Genomic DNA, 3840 nt, shown 5'->3' with positions numbered 1-3840 from the left:
CGGGGCTCAGGGCATTGCCACAGGGAAGTGCCACACCGAGGTGCTCACCAACAGTGAGTAGAAGACAGCCTGCGTGACTGTCAGCAAGAAGTGCGGAAACTTGGTGCACCCACTGGTCTACTGCCCCAAGCTGCGCTTCAGCGAGTTCACCTCTGTAGTGGCCGACATGAAAAACTCCGTGGCGGACTGGAAAACCAGCCCGGCTCCTGCGCTGGCCTCTTCATCGCCTCCCATTAGGCTTCCACTGTCCGGGGGTCTGGGTCCACCTGGACATTGCTTCCCCTATGCACACCGGAGAACGAGCCACCAGCTTTGGCGTGGCCCTGTTGCTGGCTCTCTCCTGCCGGGCCTCTGAGGACCCTCTGCTGAACCTGGTGTCTCCGCTGGGCTGTGAGGCCAACACACAAGTTGAGGACATGGAAAGGGATTCGAAGCGGCACCAACTGGTGTGACAATCAGACCCCCGCCCCCGACTCTGGCTCTTGACCTCACTTTGCACTAATTAAGTTTAAATAATTAAGTGGTATACTCTGAAACAACAACAACAACAACAACAACTGTGAAAGCAACTGCAAATATATATATTGTTGTTGTTAAGTACCATCGAGTCGGTTGGTAGTTTCGAACCGCTGACGTTAAGGTTCTCAGCCCGATTCGTAACCACTACGCTACCAGAGCTCCTTGATATATATATATAATCTCACAATCAGAAATACACTTCACATTTAAGTTTATAGTAAAATTTATTTCAGTAATTTACTCATGCCATCTTTAAATACTGATTTTTGACAACCAGTACTACATTTACATCAATAGTCGTCTGTCAGTTTGTTGTATTTGGTGGCATGCATATTGCTGTGATGCTGGAAGCTGTTCCATAGATATTTTGAATGCTACAGGGACATGCATGGTGAACAGGTTTCAGCTGAGGTTCCAGAGTAAGACAGACTAGAGAGGAGAGGCAGACTACATACAAATATTTAGCCACTGAAAACCTTATGAATAGCAGTGGACCATTGTCAAATAGAACCAGAACATTGAATATTGAAACAAATAATTATTGTTGCTAAGTGCCATTGAGTAGGTTCTGACCCATAGCAACCCTGTGTAGGGTTTCTGAGGAGCAGCTTGGTGAGCTTGAACTGCCAATAAAAGCACCACAATATTGTCAGGTAAGAGTGACAGAAGATGAGCCCCTCATGTTGGAAGGCATTCAAAATGACACTGGGGAAGAGCTGCCTCCTTAAAGTAGAATTGACCCCGTTGATGCAAATGGAGTAAAGCTTAGGGCCTTCATTTGATGATGGGACACAACTCAAAATGAGGAGAAACAGCTGCAACACCCATTAATAATGAGAACATTCAATGTAATAAGTATGAACCTAGGAAAATTGGAAGTTGTCAGAAATGAAATGGAACATATAAAGATGAATATCCTAGGAGTTAGTGAGCTGAAATGGACTGATATTGACTATTTTTAATCTGTTAATTACATAGTTTACTATGCCAGGAATGAAAAACTGAAGAGGAATGGTGTAGACTTCATCATCCAAAAGAACATTTTAAGATCAATCCTGAAGTATAATGCTGTCTGCAGTAGGGTAATATCTTTGCACCTATAAGGCAGATCAGTTAATACTACTATTATTCAAGTTTATTCAGTAACCTCAAAACCAGTGATGATAATTTTGCAGAATTCTACCAACTTCTCCAGTCTGAAATTGATCAATCATGCAATCAAGGCATATTGACAATTACTGGTAATTAGTATTCAAAGATGAGAAACAAAGAGGAAGAATCAGTAGTTAGAAAATATGACCTTGGTGATAGAAACAATGCTGGAGCATGCATGATCGAATTTTGCAAGACCAATGACTTACTGATTGCAAATACCTTTTGAAAAAAACATAAAAAACAACTATACAGATGGCCACACTAGATGGAATATACAGAAATCAAATTGACTACATCTATGGAAAGAGACAGTGGAAAAGTTCTATATTATCAGAAAAAGCAAGGTCAGGGAACAGACCATAAATTAATTGCTCACATGTAAATTCAGGCTGAAGCTGAAGAAAATTAAAACAGGTCAAAGAGAGACAAAATATAATCTTGAAGATATCCCACTGGAATTCAGAGATCTTCTCAAGAACAGATTTGATACATTAGACACTAATGAATAAAAATCTGTTGTGAAATTTTCAGGAAAAAGCACAAGGTCATTAAGAAGACAAGAAAGAAGGAAAAGACCAAAATAGATATTAGAAGATACTCTGAAACTTGTTTAGACATGCTAAAACAAATGGAAGAAGTGTATAAAAGTTTAACAGAAAATGTCAAAGGGCAGCTCAAGAAAGCAAAGTCAAATATTATATTGAATTGTGAAAAGACCTGGAGTTAGAAAACCAAATGGGAGGAACAGGCTCAGTATTTCTCAAGCTGAAAGAACTCAGAAAAACATTCAAGCCTCAACATGAAATTCTGAAGGATTCTCTGGGCAAAATATTGAAGGATGTAGAAAGCATCAAAAGAAGATGGAAGGAATACAGAGTCACTGTACTAAAAATAAATTGATGTTATTCAACATTTCAACAAGTAGCAAATATTCAGGAGCCATTGTGAACTGAAGGCATTAACAAAGAACAAGGTCCTGAGAACTGATGGAATACTAATTGAAATGCTTCAACAAACTGATGCAGCACTGGAGGCACTCAGTTATCTATGCCAAAAAATTTGAAAGATAAGTACCAGGCCAACTGTTTGGAAGTGATCCATGTTTTTGCCCATTCTAAAGAGAGGTGGCCCAGGGGAGTGTGAAAATCATTGGACAAGATCATTAATAACACATGCATGTATAATTTTGTTAAAGATAATTTCTACAACAGTATATTATCGGGGAAATGTCATAAATTTAATCCATAAATCCAGATTCAGATAAGGATGTGAAACGATGGATATCATTGCTGACTTCAGATGGATCCGGGCTGAAAGCAGAGAATACCTCAAAACAGTTATCTGTGCTTTATTGAATACACAAAGGCTTTTGACTGCGCTGATAATGACAAATTATAGACAACATTGTGAAGAATGAGTATTGCGGAACACTTAAGTGTGCTCATGTAGAACCTGTATAAAGACCATGAAGCAGTCATTGAAACAGAGCAAGGGGACACTGAATGGTTTAAAAATCAGGAAAAGTGTGTGCCAGGGTTGTATTCTTTCACTATTTTAATTCAATATGTATCTTGAGCAAACAATCCGAGAAGCTGAATTATATGATGAAGAACATGACATCAGAATTGGAGGAAGGCTCATTAATATCTTGCAATTTGTAGATGATACAACCTTGCTTGCTGAAAGTGAAGAGGACTTAAACTACATATTGATGAAGATAAAGACCGCAGCTTTTGGTATGGGTTGCATCTCAATTTGAATAAAAAAACCCTCATCACTGGGTCAATAAATAAATCCTGTTAAATGGAGAAAAGTTTGAACTCATCAAAGACTTCATTTTGCTTGGATCCAGCATTAACAGTGATAGAATCAGCAGTCTAGAATTCAAACAATTTGGGTAAGTGTGCTACACAAGGAGCTTTTTAAAGTGTTCAAGAGCAAACATGAAAGTTTGAGAACAAAGGTATGACTGATGCAAACCATGGTGTTTTCAATAGCATTCTATGCATATGAAAGTTGGACAGTGAATAAGGAGGACCATAGAAGAATTGATGCATTTGTGTCATGGTGTTGGAGAAGATATTTGACGTACCATGGTCTGCCAGAAGAAGAAACAAATTTGTATTGAAAGAAGTACAACCAGATGCTCCTTTGCAGCAAAGATGG

At 39.0% G+C, this 3840-nt stretch overlaps 1 pseudogene; it reads left to right on the top strand.

Moving 5' to 3' along the window:
- LOC102840882 overlaps positions 1-355 on the top strand; it is a 23443-nt pseudogene extending 23088 nt beyond the window's left edge.
- Positions 356-3840: the final 3485 nt, after the last annotated feature.

Source organism: Chrysochloris asiatica, unplaced genomic scaffold (genome assembly GCF_000296735.1).
Source record: "Chrysochloris asiatica unplaced genomic scaffold, ChrAsi1.0 scaffold00008, whole genome shotgun sequence".
Taxonomy (NCBI): domain Eukaryota; kingdom Metazoa; phylum Chordata; class Mammalia; order Afrosoricida; family Chrysochloridae; genus Chrysochloris; species Chrysochloris asiatica.
The sequence above is the reverse complement of the archived record's forward strand: the minus strand, read 5'-3'. Positions and strand labels throughout refer to the sequence as shown.